The sequence below is a fragment of the Anolis carolinensis genome, unplaced genomic scaffold (genome assembly GCF_035594765.1).
Source record: "Anolis carolinensis isolate JA03-04 unplaced genomic scaffold, rAnoCar3.1.pri scaffold_10, whole genome shotgun sequence".
In the NCBI taxonomy this organism is placed as follows: Eukaryota; Metazoa; Chordata; class Lepidosauria; order Squamata; family Dactyloidae; genus Anolis; species Anolis carolinensis.
In genome coordinates, this window is record NW_026943821.1 from 3,939,526 (window position 1) to 3,957,918 (window position 18,393).

Genomic DNA, 18,393 nt, shown 5'->3' on the forward strand with positions numbered 1-18,393 from the left:
CATTGGGTGCCGTGCCAAAAGATCTCAGCCGGCATTTGGAAACAATAGACATTGACAAAATTACGATCTACCAACTGCAAAAGGCCACCCTGCTAGGATCTGCGTGCATCATCCGAAAATACATCACACAGTCCTAGACACTTGGGAAGTGTTCGACTTGTGATTTTGTGATATGAAATCCAGCATATCTATCTTGTTTGCTGTGTCATAATAAAATAATAATAATAATAATAATAATAATAATAATAATAATAATAATATACAAATCACGGGATTCCATAGCATTGAGCTGTGGCACTTAAAGTGGCGCCAAACTGCATTCATTCAACTGTGTAGAGATGCACCCTGAACACGTTGGCATTTGGTACCCACCTCTCCGGAAAAGCCTTTTTTGTACTCCGCTTCTCAGTTCCCATCCACAAGTAAAACAAAGCCTGATTGAATTAATTAATCCGTTCAATTAAAATAGTCCACCACGCCTCTCCATCTGTGAAAGCTGCTAACATACAATCAGTCATTTAACGGGTGAAAAAAACAACAACAACTTCGCAGTGGATTGGGGAAAAAAGATCACAAACAAAACAAAACTCCAAGTAGGATGAACTTCAGTAGAAAAAGGAGCCAAGAAAAGCCAAACAGGACCAGACAAGGAATCTCTAGGCCTGCCAGCACAACCCTATGGTCAACTTCTGGCAGAAGTCACCTTGGAAGATGTAGAGATTCTTACAAAATACAAGATTTTTGTTCCTGGGTTATACATGTCATTCCCTAATTTTTTCTATCATATTTTTTATCGTGTCAGAAGCAACTTGAGGACATACTGAAAGTCGCTTCTAGTGTGAGAGAATTGGCTTTCTACAGAGACGTTGCCCAGGGAACGCCCGGATGTGTTACCATCCTGCTGGGAGGCTTCTCTCATGTCCCCGCAAGCTAGAGCTGACAGACGGGAGCTCACCCCATTTCGTGGATTTGAACCAGCAACCTTTAGGTCAGCAGTTCAGCTGGCACAAGGGTTTAACCCATTGCACCACCATGGCTCCTTATCTATCATAAAACACGGGAAAAGTTTATTAAACTGTCAGAACTTTGTTTTTGCGGGAGGAATATCCTGCAGCACAGTTTGCTCTAGTTTTTCAATGGATATCTCATAGTCGCAATGAATTCAACATACTTAGTGGTACAAAAACGTCTCTGGAGTAGGAAAAGTACTTTCAAAGTAAATACCACACCATTAAACAGGAAAGAAGGTGAGTTGCTGTGAGTTTTCCGGGCTGTATGGCCATGTTCCAGAAGCATTCTTTCCTGACGTTTCGCCCACATCTATGGGCAAAACGTCAGGAGCTGAGGTCTGTTGGAAACTAGGCAAGTGGGGTCTATGTATCTGTGGAATGATGTCCAAGGTGGGAGGAAGAACTCTTGCCTGTTTGAGGCAAGTGTGAATGCTGCAATCAGCCACTTTGATTAGCATTGAATTGCCTTGCAGTTTCAAAACCTGGCTGCTTCCTGCCTGTGGGAATCCTTTGCTGGGAGGTGATTAGTTGCCCCTTATTGTTTTCTGTCTGGAATTCCCGTTTTTTGAGTGTTGCTCTTTATTTTACTGTCCTGATTTTAGAGTTTTTAAAAATACTGATAGCCAGATTTTGTTCATTTTCATGGTTTCTTCCTTTCTGTTGAAATTTTCCACATGCTTCTTGCAGATTTCAATGGCTTTTCTGTGTCGTCTGACATGGTGACTGTTAAGAGTGGTCCAGCATTTCTGTGTTCTCCAATAATATTCTATGTCCAGGTTGGTTCATCAAGTGCTCTGCAATTGAAATGGTTTGAGGTGATGAGACAAAGAGAGTTCCGGTTGCTGTAGTGGCCAGAGAGAATAAGCAATAGGAAGGACCCTCTCCTGTAATCTGGAAAGCAAGAGTACAGAACAAAGAAACACAGGCCTTTTAATACCATTTTTGCCTTCATCTACCTACGTCATATAGGCATTATCCATCACCAATTAGTGTCAAAAAAGTCTTACTTTGCACTTGACTAAAAGCTACTTTTGCATTTTCCTAAAATATAGGCTACTTTCAAGACCTCTGACCCTCCATTAGACCTTATCTAAGGAATTCCATTTTCCCCTATCTTAGCTCTTAGGGAGTCATTAGCACTCCTACATGGCGCCAGGTTACTTTAAGCTTATTTTGACAACCCAAAAGCCTTAATTTGTCTTTTGTCCATTAGCATGGAGCTTGTTGACACTTGACATATGTCTCTGGCACTTAGGGTGAACTTTGGTCTCTGCTATGGGGAGACTGGGTATTTGCTAGGCAGAGTGTATTTTGGAGCTATATGCACACATTCTGTTTGTGATATATATATATATATATATATATATATATATATATATATATATATATATATATATTCTATTTCTAATATGATTACATTCAATATATAGTTTCCAATACAAGTATTATATTTTTCCAATACATCTTCATCACTATGGCTGACTTTTCTGGTTGACTTAGTTTGCAGTACCTTTCGTGTTCCTTGATTCGTGTTTTGGGCAATGCTGCTTTTGGGGGTCCCTATAGAGCAGTGGTTCTCAACCTGTGGGTCCCCAGGTGTTTTGGCCTACAACTCCCAGAAATCCCAGCCAGTTTACCAGCTATTACGATTCCTGGGAGTTGAAAGCCAAAACATCTGGGGACCCTTAGGTTGAGAACCACTGCTACAGAGTCTTGTCCAAAGGTTGAATTGGTTGAGACTATGAGATCGCAGACCAAAAGGTCCCAGGTTCAAATACCGGGAGCAGAGTGAGCGCCCGCTGTTGCTCCAGCTTCTGCCAACGTAGCAGTTCGAAAACATGCCTATGTGAGTAGATCAATAGGTACTGCTCCGGCGGGAAGGTAACGGCGCTCCATGCAGTCGTGCCAGTGGCCACATGACCTTGGAGGTGTCTATGGACAACGCCAGCTCTTTGGCTTAGAAATGAAGATGAGCACCAACCCCCAGAGTCAGACATGACTGGACTTAACGTCAGGGGAAACCTTTACCTTTTTATGAGATAGCCACTGAAAAACTATAGCACAATGTGCTGCAGGATGTCCAGCAAAAAAGAAAGATTTTGCAGTCAAATAAACTTTTTTCATGTTTTTATAACAGAACCAATTAGGAAATTCCATTTATAATCCTCCTTGATTTGTGTCTGGGCATTGCTGCATTTGGTACTCCCTATGTAGACTTGTCCACAGTTGCATGGTATACGTTAGACTCCTGCAGAGGTGAGAGGGATCTATTGAGCTGATATACCATTGCATAGGGTGCCTATGCAGTGTTGAATTAATGCAGCTTGATCCCATTTGAACTGACATGGCTCCACACAATGGACTCCTGGGAGCTGTAGTTTCTACTCTTGGGCAAGGTAAAGGGAAAAACCTTGTCAAACGACACCTCCGATGACTCCATAGGAGTTAAGAGCGGTGCCAAAACTGCATTGATTTGACAGCGTAAATGCATCTACAACTGTGACTGTGTTTCCATTGAAATTCCAGCCGCCGCTTCCACATTCGCACATAGAAGCAAACGTTTGCGCGGTTCTTTCCCTGCAAACCTGTGCCCTCTTTTGTCTATATATATATATATATATATATATATATATATATATATATATATAGGAATGATACCACCTTATCATGAATCTTACATGAATCTTATCTCAGCAGGAAGGATGGGAAAAGCAAGAGCAAGGGAGATGAGAGGGAAAGAGGAACAAGGCGGTGAAGCTGGGCTCCTTTCATTCTCCTCCCGTCTCCGTTGCATTCAACATCCTTGTCACTCCCCTTTGCGAACAGCCGCACTGTGCATTGCAACGCACGGCACATCATATGGGTGCCAATCTCTTTCAAACTGTGCCGGATATCAAGAATGAAATTGCCTTCTTCCAAGGTGGCAAATGTCCTGGAAGACGAAATGGTCCAAGACCAACAGTCCTATTTAAAGTACCCAGGGCTACATCTGACCCCACTTATACTGCCATGTCTCAAGGCAATGGATTGCTGGGAGTTGGAGTTTGCCGAGAAGGCAAACGAGCTTGTAAAACAACAACTCCTATTGAAGGGACCATAAGCCAAAAAATAGTAAACTTTTGCCTATGTAGCTTTGCCTCTGCATATGCCCCTCCCTTCCTGTGAGCTGGTGCCTTTCTCCAGAATGTTCCAAGACCAAAAGTTAGCTTGAAATCAACAAGTGAGGTCACAGGTATCACTTATGCCAAGTGGGCGTGGAAGATGAGGAAGACCCTCAGCCATTGGTCAATTTTAGATAAGCAAAAGGTATAAATTCTTTGTTTGCTGCGACGTGCCTTTGCGACGGCCATTTTCATGATAATAATATAATAATACAGTAGAATCTCACTTATCCAACATTCACTTATCCAACGTTCTGGATTATCCAACGCATTTTTGTAGTCAATGTTTTCAATACATCGTGATATTTTGGTGCTAAATTTGTAAATACAGTCATTACAATATAACATTACTGCCTATTGAACTACTTTTCCTGCCAAATTTGTTGTATAACATGATGTTTTGGTGCTTAATTTGTAAAATCATAACCTAATTTGATGTTTAATAGGCTTCTCCTTAATCCCTCTTTATTATCCAACATATTCGCTTATCCAACATTCTGCCGGCCCATTTATGTTGGATAAGTGAGACTCTACTGTAATAATAATTTTATTCTTATACCCCGCCCCATCTCCCCGAAGGGACTCGGGGCGGCTTACATGGGGCCAAGCCCAGACACAACAATATAAAAGGAGAACAATAGAACAGATCAATCAACAATTATAACATCCATCAACGATAAAAACAGTCATAAAAAAATGATACAGCCCTCTGGGGTATGTACGGCTGTCCTTCTCACAGCTGTAGTGAAAATAAACTTTGCTTTTTGCATCTCTCACGAGACTGAGTTTTTCTGCCTGATTTCTCTCCTGAGCCAGGACCCTTCAAAGGTAATTGTCTTACACTATGATTGCATTGCATTCAGCCATGGTGTCAAACTGCATCCGCTCTACAATGTCGATGCACCCATATGCCAGGGACTGGGCTTTGAATCCCCACTTGAGGCTGAGAGAGTGTGTCTCACCCCAATCCAGCAAGTAATCATATTCACAGCAGTTAAACCGTCAGATATGGAGGGCTGGCTATTTAGCAAACATACCACTGGGCAAGTCATGCTCTCTCGGCTTCAGAGGGAGGCAAAGGCTCTAGAGAAAGAAAACCACAAATTGAATATGACTTGCGCACAATGTATTCTTTGCATTGGAGATGCTGAACCTCTGAGTACAAACTTTCTAACAGTTCAAGCATCACTTCGGCACTTCCTGCCGTCCCCAAATTGCAGAAACTAGACATTTTTTGTTCAGAGTTTAGGAAGCAAATAAAGAGACCAAGGGAAAGCAAAGGGCAAACAGAAGATATCTAGATGAGAAGGGTATTCAGTGTCTCATGCATTGCAATGTTGGAAATTTAGGGATACAGTAGAGTCTCACTTATCCAAGCTAAACGGGCTGGCAGAAGCTTGGATAAGCGAATATCTTGGATAATAAGGAGAGATTAAGGAAAAGCCTATTAAACATCAAATTAGGTTATGATTTTACAAATTAAGCACCAAAACATCATGCTACACAACAAATTTGACAGAAAAAGTAGTTCAATACGCAGTCATGTTACGTTGTAATTACTGTATTTATGAATTTAGCACCAAAGTATCATGATATATTGAAAACATTGACTACAAAAATGGCTTGGATAATCCAGAGGCTTGGATAAGCGAGGCTTGGATAAGTGAGACTCTACTGTAGAAGGAAATGTTAACCTATGGCCTTATGGCAACCCCAAGAATTTCATAGGGTTTTCTTAGACGAGGAATCCTCAGAGATGGTTTTGCCAGTTTCGTCCTTTGAAACATCACCTATGGCACCTGGTATTTGTTGGCAGTCCCCCATCCAAGTACTAACCAGGTCTGGCCCTGCTTAGCACCCAAGATCTGGTGCCTTGAGTGCATTTAGACCACTATCCGCCACACCCCAAGCAGGTTCTTAAAGGGTTTACATCTCTCAAATGACATTATAGGCTTATCATCCTGACCTGTGCTTGAAAGGAAGCCAAATGCCATCCCGTGCATCCCTTCTTTTTGGATAACAACTCCTTGCTCATAAGCTCATTCTCGAGTCTGCGATTTTGTTTCTTTTTTGCACAGCCTTGCAAAATATTCACTCTCGTAGCAACCCAACCCCCTCTTGCCTTGCAAGAAAATCCAAGGACAGCAACATCGTGCCCCTTGGTGCCCACAGCCTGCAATTGCAAGTCTCTTGCAGACCAGACACAACCAGTTTTATGCAGCCTTTGGCCAAGGGGAAGATCTCAATCCATCTCTGGACTTTTACAGGGCAGCCTATTCCGTCGCAACAGCAAAGGGAAACATATCACAATTGAAAGAATAATCAAATCCTAGAGTTGGAAGGCACCCAAAAGGCTGTCTATTCCAACCCACTTCTACTAGGCAGAAAGACATAATCAAAGCCCTCCCGACAGATGACCATCTAGTTTTAAAACATCTAGAGAAGGAGACTCTACCTGACTGTCTGGCAGAAGCACATTCCCCTGTTGAACAGCTTTTAAAATCAAGAAGTCATTTCTAATATTTAGGTGGAATTTCTTTTCCCAAAATTGATGTCGCACCTCAAGATAGTTCACCTTGCTACTGACACCAAGCCACACACAGAAGATAGTCTTTTGTAGTTTTATTGAGCAAAAGCAGTATATATCTATATATATAAAAGGGTAATGAAATTTCGGCCTAGGACAAAACAACAAAACGACACATTCCAGAAACACTAAACTTGGCAGCACAACCCCTCATCCATGCCTCTACGTTCATACAACAAAAAGAAAAGAAAAATAAAGTCCTCATTAGAGGGAGAGGAGTAATTGTTTTTATCCAATTGCTGCCAGTTAGAAGGCTAAGCTCCGCTCACTTGGCCTCCTAGCAACCAACTCAGCCCAGGGGACAGGCAGAGTTAGGCCTCACTTAGGCCTCTTCCACACTGCCTATAAAATACAGATTATCAGATTTGAACTGGATTATATGGCAGTGTAGATTCAAGGCCCTTCCACACAGCTATATAACCCATTTATAATCTTATATTATCTGCTTTGAACTGGATTATCTTGACTCCACACTGCCATATAATCCATTTCAGTGTGCAGTCGGACACAACTGGACTTAATGTCAGGGGAAAACCTTGACCCTTTACCTTAACTACCACCAATTCCTCAATACCTTATTTCCCATACCACCAGACTTCGCCACAGCAACGCGTGGCCGGGCACAGCTAGTCTATATATATATAAAAGGGTAATGAAATTTCGGCCTAGGACAAAATAACAAAACTACACATCCCAGAAACACTAAACTTGGCAGCACAACCCCTCATCCATGCCTCTACATTCATACAACAATAAGCTCCAGCTACTCCAGAAAACGGCCAGGCTTTGAGACTGGAAGGCTATTCACTGCTATTCCACCTGGCCAACAAAGGATTTCCATAAGCCACAGCAACGCATGGCCGGGCAAAGCATATATATATATATATATATATATATATATATATATATATATATATATATCGCAAAGCTGGCAAAAATAGAGTTCCCAAAGTAGTTGTAAAATAGAGTCCTTAAATCCAATGGTCCATAGGCAAAAAGCAAGAGTCTATTTCCAAAGATACAATAGTTCACATGTTACTAGGCTTCATGAGCAGGAGAATTTCCAAGGCATGAAGACATAATCCATCCACTCTGGTAAAGCGAGAATTTGCTTGACAGAGGTTTGTCTCCCAACACACAGTTTTAAAAGCAACCCAAAAAGGCATTTCTCTTCCCTTCAGTGGCGTCCCATTTTCCAGCTAATCTCAGGCTACGCCGAGGCATTCCTTTCCATTGCAAATGATCTGCCCGAGATAGCAATGGAGCTTCTTGAACGTCAAGGCCAAACAACTCATTATCTTGCACCTGAACAGGAGCCTGAGACAAATCAAGCTCATTTTTTCCCATGGGAATGTCTCTCTGGTTTTCATCTATGACAGGCTGGTTCAGGAATTCATCCACAGGCTGCACTTCTGAACCAGCCTGTGTAACTCCATGATTCCCCATCCCTATGACATCATCCTGGAATTCATCCTGCATCCCATCATCTACTGACTCCTGCATCTGTAACCCAAAATCCCCTTCCTCATCTTCACTCTGCTACTGCTGAGTCACAACACTTGAATTCATTGCTCCATTGTGTCCTAGTCTTTAGAGCAGTTGGAAAGTAGCTTGCTTCTTCCTCAATATGGCATCCTTTCAATATAGCGATCATGTCCCCTTTTCTCAATCTTGTTTTCTTCAAGCTAAACATCCCCACCTCCTTAAGAGATTCATAGTTTCCAGTCCTTTTGATGGCTTTCCTCTCGACATCTTCCATCTTGTCCATCTCCTTGAATTCTGATGTCCAGAACTGGACACAATGTTATTCCAGAATAGAGTGGAACTGCATCTTCCGAATTCCATAAAATGCTATTCATAGAATGTTGGAGTAGCAACTTTCTTCAAGCCTCCACTAATAATTTGTATATGATTCTGTTTGCTTACTGTATTATATATGTATGTTTTGGTATGCAGCTTTTCCTTAACTCTATGTTCCTTGAGGTTGTGGGAGGGGCTGCAGGCCACATGATCAGATCTGGGATTGCTCAGATCTCAGACTCCATTTTAGAACAAAGAAATGCTTTAGACTTCAGACTGCTTTGAGCACAGATTCCATCAGACACCATGTAGACTATGGACTGTTAAGAGCAAAGTTGTGTTGCTGTTGATTATAAGAAAGATGCCCTGTGTTATCAGTAGTTATCACTACCTATCTGTAGCTGGATTGACAAGTTGCATACCTGTATGTTGAATACATGAAGGTTGTGAGTAAACCAGATATGTTACTTTTAACTAAATCTGCTTTGTTTTTATCTCTTAAGAGCATGATACAGAAACATAATATTTTATGGGGAAAGTAGATGTTTTTGAGCACTGAAAACAAACACTTCTGAAGAACTGCTGTTTTTGTTCATTGGCATAATATCTGTCCCTAATAGATCAGTCTAACAACTGAAAGCCTAATTGCCTTGCATAAGTACATGTGTATATATACCAGTGAAGAGAAGATTAACTCAAACGAGTTTTTGGCTCTTCTCTGGAAGATCATACTTTTACAAAAGGTTATGATTTTCAAATGGTTGTGAATTCCATTTTTCTCCAAAAGGTTATGGAGATTCTGGTTTTCCAAAAACTTATGGTCTCTAAAAGGTCTTTCCAAAATAGAAATTCATAGTTTCCAGACCTTTGACCATTTTTGGTCACTTTCTTTGGACATCTTCTGTTTGGTTCATGTCCATCTTAAACTGTGTTGCCAACAACTGGACACAATGTTATTCCAGGTGAAGTCTGTCCAAAGCAGAATGGGATTATGATTTCTCTCGATCTGATCATTATCTTCCTGTTGATCCATCCTAGAAACGTATTGGCTTATTAAGCTCCTGTTGGATCATGTTCAGCTTGTGGTCAGCTAAGATTCCTAAATCCCTTTCACACGGACTGTTTCCAAGTCAGGTCTCTCCCATCCTATATGTCGAAGTGGGACATCATAGTGGAGCGTGGCAACCTGAATGCAATGAAGTTGGCCACAATGTCCCCCTCCTTTCCAAAAACCAACCCTCCAGGAGCCCAACTGTCACCTTTGTATACATATCAGGTTTGTCTGCTGTTTTGCTTTCCCGGATTCGCTTGACTTGGAGCCTGGATTTCATGCCACATGACAGTGATGTGATCTGACCAGACGTGGACGGGGAGAACAAAAGGAGGGAGGACCTTTCTTGCGGCTGGCCAAAAAACAAGTCCTGGTAAAGCATCGAATCCTGATGCTTGCAACAAGAAAGAAGTCACAGAGATCTGGATCAGCATTGCTATGTAATGCAGTTTGGAACTGCATTGCATGGTCAGTTTGGGCCAGGCATGGGCCAACTTGGGCCCTCCAAGTTCGACTCCCACAATTCCTAACAGCCTCGGCCCCCTTCCTTTTCCCCCTCAGTTTAAGCGACTGAGGCTGTTAGGAATGGTGGGAATTGAAATCTAACTGAGACAGGGCAGTTAAAAGTGGTTTCAAACTGTATTAATTCCACAGAGTAGATGCAGGTGTGTTTGCAATGTCACCACATAAGTGATGCATGGAAAGCCAAGGCTCATATGGGAAGATATAGATTTCAAAGTAGTTCCAACTAAATCCACATGGCTATCGGCTGAAGCATAAATAGCATATATAGTAAGGTAAAGATTTCCCCTGAAATCGTTTCCGACTCTAGGGGTTGGTGCTCATCTCCATTTCTAAGCTGAAGAGCCAGTGTTGTCCATAGACATCTACAGGTCATGTGGCTGGCATGACTGGATGGAGCGCCGTTACCTTCCCGCCGGAGCGGTACCTATTGATCTACTCACATTTGCATGTTTTCGAACTGCTAGGTTGGCAAGAGCTGGGGCTAACAGCAGGCGCTCATTCTGCTCCCAGGATTTGAACCTGGGACCTTTTGGTCCGCAAGTTCAGCAGCTCAGCGCTTTAACACACTGTGCCACCAGGGGCCCCTAAATAGCATATATAGACTAGGATATATAGTCCAGAAAGGAATTTTTCTGTTCTCCATCTATGCTGGCAAACAATTACTTCATTAATTCTGACCCTGGCGCTCCAAAGTGTCCATGTAACCATGCCTTCTCTATTGACCCTGAGCTCGCAAGATGTGCAAGAAGCAGAGAAAATAGCCAATGCCTTCTCCATGGAGCTCCCTGCCTGCCATTATCATTAGGCAGAAGCTACTCCTGCAATCCACACCAGTGGAAAACGGTAAGCAGGTCTAGTCCATCATTTTGCACAACGATCAGCTCTCCTCCTTGAACGGTTTCCAAATGCTCATTGCCAGAGCCATTATTTCTCTTTAAGAACCCAGTTGTAGAGCTGGCGCCTGCTCTTTTGCTCCCCTCTTCCCTCCCTGTGCCTTTCATTTTCCTTTTGGGTCTTGGCTTTCAAAACCTAACCCTAGGATATGATATAGTCACAATTTTAATGTCATTCTTTTCATTCTTAAATCTCACAAATGCCAAATGCCATCATCAATACTATATTTTAAAAAGCAATAAACAAGTATCAAGCTTTCTTAAAGTTCCGACAGTCTCAGCCATGAGCAACCGAAAGATCCTTTTGCAATTGCCTATTATTATTATTTTATTGTAGGTCACAGCAAACAAGATAGATATGCTGGATTCTTTCACAAAATCACAAGTTGAACACTTCCCAAGTGTCTAGGACTGTGTGATGTATTTTCGAATGATGCGCACACAGCCCAGTAGGGTGGCTTATTATTATTATTATTATTATTATTATTATTATTATTATTATTATTATTATTATTATTATTAGCTTGGGTATCCGGCATTGCCCGGGTTATTGGAAAAGTCAGTTTTTACTTGTACAAAATGCATAAGGTTGTGAGTGAACTACAACTCACTTCATGCAAGGTTAACCCCGAGAAACTCCACCAGTGGTTAAAGTTTGTTATGCTGGGCATAAAGTTTGTTATGTTGAACTCCACCACATCATAGGTAGGGTTCAGTGTGCTCTCTGGTTGTAGGGTAAACTACAACTCACACTATGGTTCAGTCCCCTCAAACCCCTCCAGTAGGTTAGGTTAGTCATGGGTGTTCTGTGTGCTAAGTTTGGTCCAATTTCATCATTGGTGGAGGTCACAGTTTCTCTTTTTGTGGGTGAACTACAACTTCCAGAAAGGAAGGTCAATTACCCCCAAACCCCTCCAGTCATCAAATTATGGCATATCAAGTATGTGTGCCAAGTCTGGATCAGATCAATTGGTGTTTGGGTTCACAGTGCTCTCCGGATGAAGGTGAACTACAGCTCCCCTAAATCAGAGTAAATTTTCCCCAAAGACTTCCACTATTTTCTTCTGGTCATGGGGGCTCTGTGTGCCAAGTGTGGTCCAATTCTTTCTTTGACAGAGTACCTACAACTCCAAAATGTCCAGGCCAATTCCCCTCAAAACCCACCCGTATTCAAATGTGGGCATATCGGGATGCATGCCAAGTTTGGTCCAGATCCATCATTGTCTGGGGTTCATAGTGTGCGCTGGACGTAGGCGAACTACAACTCCTATAAATCACTCCAAAGACCTACAATAGTTTTTCTTTGTCATGGGGATTCTGTGTGCCAAGCTAGTTCCAGGTCCATCTTTGGTGGAGTTGAGAGCACTCTTAGATTGCAGGTGAACTAAACATCCCAGTACCTACAACTCCTATAAATCATAGTGAATTCTCCCCAAACCTCTCCAGTATGTTCTGTTGCTGATCAATTCCTCTGTTTGTTGTGGCCCATAGAAAAGAATAGGGAAGAGTTAAGGGAGAGGCAGTGGGTGGGGTCATGTAAATTCCACACCAATGGAGAGAGTAAGAAACACTGGGATGTCTGTGGTGGAGGACACACATAAAATCTAGGATGAAATTGTCCCTGAATGCAAGCAATATGGTGTTTGTGGAGGACATTGGCAAGGCTCTTGGACATGTTCATGGTGCTTGCTATAACTTGCAAAGGGCCATTGATGTTTCTTGCATAGTGGGAGCTATAGTTATTTGGGGAAATGGGAGCTTGTAAGTGGACACCCCACCCACACACAGACATACATATTTTCACTTTTCTTATGTGCATAATTATTATTCTGTTTATTTATATCCCGCTTTTTCTCTCCACTTTTTCTATCCATGAGACCTAGAAACATGGATAGCCATCTGTCAGGGATGCTTTATACTTTTCCTGCATTGCATTGTAGATGGTATTACCCTATCTACAGAAATGTTCAACCTACATTTGACCATCCAGATGACCAACACCTTTAAGGGAAAGTTACTTATTCCTTGTCTCATTGCTCCTTTTCATGTCTATACATTTTGCCCTTTCAAGAGCAAATCTGTCATCCAAAGCACTGATTTTAATCTCATTTCAGATCAATCTGAAGCTCTTTCCACCTATATAAACGAAGCAATAATTAGCCCCAATCTCCGGAGGATATCTGCAAACTCTGGAGTACCATTGCTCTCCCTCCCCGCAAAAAAACCCTTGCAAAGTCTCCAAGGGATGATGGATCTCCAAAGTGCAGTGTTTTCCTGCCGGGCACCATCCGTCTCTCGTCTTTTGGGGCCGTAATAGCTCTGCTGTGGTTTTATAACTCTCGCCCATCTCATATTTCTCCGTAAAATCTTTCGTCTCAGCCTCATTTTTCTTGCGCTCTTCGCTCTTTTTTTTTTTTTTTTTTTTGCTTCTTATCTTTTTTTATATAGAGCGTTCCTTCCAGCATCTCTCCATCAGTTGCCTTCCCAAGAGTGGCCAGCAAATGCCCAAGGAAGGTTTATAAAGAGGATTTCTGTGCAAATTGAGTCATCCAAATGCAATAGTCAAAGGGAGACCTGTCTTCTTTCTCAATCAATGGATTAAACCATAGAAATAAAATAACTTGCCTTGGCTAAAGGCAGTGGCTAGGAACTCTGTCTGTTTACATGATCATCATCATCATCATGGTAATAAATTGTATTTGTCGCTCACCTCTCTTCACGACTTTATTACAGACAAAACAAAGGGCCAATGAAATACATATATTTAAAAAGCATAGATTAAAATACCAATACCAATTCATGCACATAATAAAAGTGAAAATACGTATGTGTGTATGTGTCTGGGGTATCCACTTGCACAGTCTCCTACTTCTACAAATAGCTATGCAGGAGACACCAACGGCCCTCCCACCAATGACATTGTAGGTTATAGTGAGTGCCGTGAACATGTCCAAGAGTCCTGCTAATGTCCTCCACAAACACTGCCCACCACCCAAGTGAAGGCTTTCATTCAGGGACAATTTCATCCTAGATTTTCTGTTTTTCCTCCACCACAGACATCCTAGTGTTTCTGACTCTGTGGAAATTGCATGCCTCTCCCATAACCCTTTCCTATTCTTTTCTATGGCACACAGCAAACAGAGGAATTGATCAGCAACTGAACATACTGGAAGAGTTTGGGGGACTGACTCAACATGATGGAAGTTGTAGTTCACCCTGCAACAAGACAGAGCACTGTGATCCCCCCCAAAAATGGACCTGGACCAAATTTGGCACACAGAACCCCCATGACCAATGAAAAATACTGAAGAGGTTTGGGGGGAATTGACCTTAATTTATAGGAGTTGTAGCTCACAGCCAGAGAGCACTGTGAACCCAAAGAACAATGGATCTGGTCTGGATCAAACTTCACTTCTTCACTTCTCTTCACTTTATTTCTTAATTAGTCGCTCTCCACCAGAGTGCTCCGAGCGACTTACAATTTAAAATATAATTCCACAATATAAAACATTCAACATAAAAACATTTAATAGTGACTATTTGGCAAATTAGATCTGATTTACTTAAATGCACAAACTTAGCACATATACCCGATATGCCCAAATTTGAATACTGGTGGGTGTTGGGCGGAATTGCCCTTGACATTTGAACCCCACAAAAGATGGACTTGGACCTAACTTGGCTCACAGAGCCCCCATGACCAACAAAAAATAATAGAGGGGGGGGGGGGTTCACCTTGATTTGGAGTTGTAGTTTACCTACATCCAGAGAACATTGTGAAACGATGATGCAGGCATGCCTGATACGCCCAACTTTGAATACCAGGGGATAGATCTTGATTTCTGAGTGTTGTAGTTCACCCACAACCGGAGAAACTGTGAAGACCACCAATGATGGACATGGATCAAACTTGGCACACAGAACCACCATGACCAACTGAATATACTGACCAATGACCCATACATATTATCAAAATTTTATAAACTACATAAAATACCTTTAATCTGGTACCTAATTATTCAAAAATTACTTGATAGTTTAGGAATAATAAAGTATAAACTTTTAAAGCAAGCACAAATTATCACAGCTGTTCTATACCTGGAAACATAATAAAGTGTATTTAAATTTAAGCTTTTTCTTATGGAGTTTTTTGGGATTACAATCCCCAAATGGATGACGCTTGGCATAAGACAAAAGCACAGCCCTAAAAGACACTTCCAGGATACTCAGCATAATGCATATAAGTAATATAATGAAGATTTATATTTAATCTGAATGTATGTATCTTACCCTGTGGCCCATCTCCTGTTCAAATATCAGTCAGCACACCAACGCCTTAAATCAAGAAATAGCTTTTAAAGATCTACAGAGATACTCGCAAAAACATCTCAGCAAGTGAGAGTCCAAAGGTGGCAGGCTAAAACCTGGAACCTCAATCCATGGCTGAGATCGGATGAGAGATTCCCACCTGGGCACATAGAAGATGGGGCAACATGGAAGGCAATGAACAGGCTGTGTTCTGGCACCCCGAGATGCAGAGCCAATCTTCAGAAATGGGGCTGCAAAGCGGAATCTGCAACATGCGAGTGTCGCAGGAGGGGGCAGGACAGGGCCCAGGTCATCCTCAAGTTGTCCTCCCAGCATAAAGACAGGGTTTCTCACCCCATCCTTATGCCAGGAGCAAGGTGGGACACACAGCGACTGCACCGATCCTCCTTCCCAATCCTCAGGCTGTCCTCTTGGCATTATGCTGGAACGTGGGTGTAATGAAGTACAAATCTTTGGTTTACAAATGTTATGTTTAATTGTGTGTTTGTGTTTAGAAGGGTAAGTATTGCAGTTGCTGCCTCTCAGCACTCAGAGGCTGGTTGCCATGGAGAAGTGGGCGGAGCCAACTGCCGGTTTGCTGAAGAAGTGCAGAGTTTTAAAAAAGAGGGCCAATCTGTGCTCTGATGAGGCACAGGGAAGACTGATCCTAAGTTAAAGGGATCATGGAGACTTAATTGGTCATATATATATATATATTGATTTTGTGTTGCACTGTACATGATTATTTATTGTATTGTTTAATTGTATTATGATATGTTGTTTTTATATTTTGCTATGTTGTACTGTTCTGGGCATGGCCCCATGTAAGCCACCCCGAGTCCCCGTTGGGGAGATGGTGGCGGGGTATAAATAAAGTTTTATTATTATTATTATTATTATTATTATTATTATTATTATTATTATTATTATTATTATTATTATTATTATGAGTCAGTTGAAAATAAGTTCGGTGACTTATTTGATATAATCTGTGTCCTAGTAAGGAACAGAGAATCTGTGATAGTATATCACAGGGGTGACAGTGGTATAAAAGTGGCTGAGGAATAGAGTTTAACTACCTTAGGTAAAAGAAGTAATATTTTAGAGAGTTGATTCATCTTACTCAAGTATTGTAACTGTTAATAAGGATACCTCTTCGTGAGAAACATCATTGTAACCCACTAAGCTTTGTGCCTGAATAAGCTCGTTCTTGTTTTTCCAACATCGAAGCCTCTGTCATATATATTTTGAACCAAGTACACTACCAGCTAAAGTAAATAGAGTGAATTAAAAGAAGGAAGGAATAAAAAGGAAAAGGTCTCCTCCCTGAGTCTTTGGTGGCTAGATCATTTCAATTGGTGGTTCCATCTTTCCAAATTGGTGGCAGTCATAATTAGCTCCATTACAAATTGGTGGCAGCTCCTCGTAATTAAGATTCTTTACAATTTGGTGGCAGCGGTGGGTTAAAAAGATTCCCCCCTGCCTGAAAGAGCCTTAGACGTAATAATAACACACTCACAATTGGTGGCAGCGGTGGGATAAAAAGATTCCCCCCTGCCTGAAAAAAGGTTTAGACGTAATAACATCTTCTCAGAGGGCAAGACATGCGGTGGCTGAGAGTGCTCCAGGGGGGCCACTGTGTGCTTTGCTCCAGCTGTTCTCCTGGCATAAGGATGGGGCTGCTCACACCGTCCTTATGCCAGGAAGAAGGCGAGACACACGGTGGCTGAGAGTGCTCCAGAGGACGCTCAGCTGCTATGTGCTTTCCTCACCCATCTTTTGCCATAAGAACAAGGTGGCCCATTGTGTCCTTCTGCCAAGAGGACAGGGAAAATGAGAAGGGCCTGAGGTAAGCACTCAGGGGGCCTCATCTGGCCCCTGGGCCTTAGTTTGCCCATGCCTGTCCTAAACTCTGCTCCACTGCCAGGCTGGCATGGATGCCACCAACATGCCACACCCGTGTTCATCGCAGGCCATTCATTGGATACTCCCTCTTCAGGTGTGAGTTTGTGCCTCCGATGGCCTAGCGCAGGGGTCCCCAAACTTTTTAAACAGGGGGCCAGTTCACGATCCTTTGGACCGTGGGAGGGCTGGACTATAGTTGGCCACCAAGCAATAATAATTAATAATAATAATAATAATAATAATAATAAAAAGGGTTGGACGAGACCTTTTGGGCCATTGAGTCCAATCCCCTTATGCCTTATGTACTGAAAGCACAAGCAAAGCACCCCTGACAGATGGCCACCCAGCCTCAATAATAATAATAATAATAATAATAATAATAATAATAATAATAATAATAATAATAATGGTTGTAAGAGAAGAAGAGATCCCTTGGGTCATTTAGCCCAACCCCCTTCTGCCCTTGTGCCGTGGGGCCCGGAATAATGGCTTCGATGGGCCGCATCCGACCCCCGGGCCTTAGTTTGGGGACCCCTGGCCTAGGGGATAAAAGCCTCGTGACTTGAAGGTTGGGTTGCTGACCTGAAAGCTGTCAGGTTCGAATCCCACCCGGGGAGAGTGCGGATGAGCTCCCTCTATCAGCCCCAGCTCCATGCGGAGACATGAGAGAAGCCTCCCACAAGGATGGTAAAAACATCAAAAACATCCGGGCATCCCCTGGGCAACGTCCTTGCAGATGGCCAATTCTCTCACTCCAGAAGCAACTCCGGTTGCTCCTGACATGAAAAAAAGAAAAGTTTGTGCCAATATAAAAGGAGAGGAGGAAAAAGGAGTCTGGTGGCACCTTTAAGGCTCCCTGGTTTATTTCAGTGCAAACTTCCCTGGATTGCAGCCCACTTCTTCTTTCAGGAGTTGCCGTAAACAGGTTAGAGCCTTAAAGGTGGCAGGAGGCGACTTTCTCCTTTCCCTGGACGCCTTCCCTAATAGAACTTGACAGGGAACATCTGGCGGTTCCCATTTTACCTTGCCAGCACCTTTCCAACGGGCCGAAGGCGCCATCAGGCGGTGGAAGGTTGTACGGAGTGAAGGATCCACAAGATGGGAGCAGATGTATGTTGAAGTCGGCTTGACTGCAGTTAACAACAAGCAAAAA

At 42.4% G+C, this 18,393-nt stretch overlaps 1 long non-coding RNA gene across 1 annotated transcript; it reads right to left on the minus strand.

The window, feature by feature from the left end:
- Positions 1-438: 438 nt before the first annotated feature.
- Positions 439-7,573, minus strand: LOC134293809 (uncharacterized). The gene is made up of 2 exons (XR_010000762.1): positions 6,138-7,573; positions 439-1,901 (listed from the first exon to the last, which is right to left on the minus strand). It is a non-coding gene; the product is annotated as an uncharacterized LOC134293809 (long non-coding RNA).
- Positions 7,574-18,393: the final 10,820 nt, after the last annotated feature.